This window comes from Orycteropus afer, unplaced genomic scaffold, assembly GCF_000298275.1.
Source record: "Orycteropus afer afer isolate SDZICR_OR568_19922 unplaced genomic scaffold, OryAfe1.0 scaffold00925, whole genome shotgun sequence".
In the NCBI taxonomy this organism is placed as follows: domain Eukaryota; kingdom Metazoa; phylum Chordata; class Mammalia; order Tubulidentata; family Orycteropodidae; genus Orycteropus; species Orycteropus afer.
The window spans coordinates 379,225-380,551 of NW_006922512.1; the positions used below are offsets into that span (position 1 = coordinate 379,225).

Here is a 1,327-nt window from a genome sequence, read left to right on the forward strand (position 1 = left end):
TCAATTTACATTTAGTTGAGGTCATGGAGGGAAAAATCATCCTGTAGTAGTAGACCAATATTGGTACAGTAATTGATGGAGAACACAAGACAAAGGACAAGGAAGAAGCTGCCTTACTACATTTTATGAAGTTTCATTTTCCCCAGCAGTCAAGTAATGTGGGCTTTACTTTTGCAGCACATCAAATAAATGTCTGAACAGGGCTGCAGGTGTTAAAGACAACGACTGACCCCTCACCATGCAAATGTTACTTTGGACATGGTCACTTATTACCACAAAATGACTATAATTCTGCTCGTCAGAGGCAACTTCTTAGATGCTGGCTATTCCACTGTGAGGAAATAGGATTTGGAAGTGTTACTCATATTTAAAAGACGACTTGACTGAAGAAACTGTTGCAAATTTTACAAAAACAGAAATTCCTGGATAGCTGGTCAATAGCTGAGAAAGACATAAATCTCTAGGAGCAGTGTTTTATCTACTCTCAAATTCCCTTTCTCAAACTGTAGTCACACAATTCATGATGAAATGAATAAACCTCAGAGGAAAGTAATTTGTGACTGCTAGTTGCTATACTTTTTGGAAACAGATCATGATGGAAAGTCCTTAAACTTTGCATTTGGAAAACAATCCAAATAAAATAATCTACATGATCCTCATACTTCCTGACAGTTAACAATCACTATTTTTGACAAAGCAAAACATGAAAAAGTTAGAAACTGCCTGCTGCAGGCCTAACAATACTGTATACTATAAGGTCCTTATGTTATATACTATAAACTCAAATTTGTTTATGCAATTCTGAAAAGATATCACATTCCATACGATGTATGGAATTTCATATATTTTGATAACATATTTGACATTTTGGTAATAAATGTTTTTAAATCCAATAATAAAAAGTTGACAAAAAAAAGGGATAAATTCCATCATTAGGTCAGAATTCAGTTAAAGCTAAGATAGGAAACCTGGTATTGTTTCACTGCACACCACCAGAGGATTTGATACTCATCTCACCAAAATAAAACACTGAGAACCAGGAACTATTTACAAATGATATTAAAATTTTCTAATGAAAAAAATTAAAAAAAAAAAACCCTGATAATTATAATTTTCAAAATTTGTTAGATACTAGAATATGTTCTAAAATGTCTAATTAAAAAAGGTTTGCTTTTACTTTGCAAGGCATATTCTGGAGGCCCTCAAGAAAAAGTACAGCAATTAAGTTTGAAAAGCCATAAAATTGACCTGTACTTTCAGAATAAACTTTTTTCTCTTTCCTAAAGGAATTGAGGTTGTCAAGGAATTCATGTTGCTTGGTTCTACA

At 32.9% G+C, this 1,327-nt stretch overlaps 1 protein-coding gene across 1 annotated transcript in view; it reads right to left on the reverse strand.

Annotated features, from left to right (window-relative positions):
* The window catches only part of LOC103212350 (phospholipid-transporting ATPase ABCA3-like), a 259,404-nt gene that overhangs the window by 94,918 nt on the left and 163,159 nt on the right, over positions 1-1,327 (reverse strand). The gene's annotated exons all lie outside the window — the stretch shown is intronic.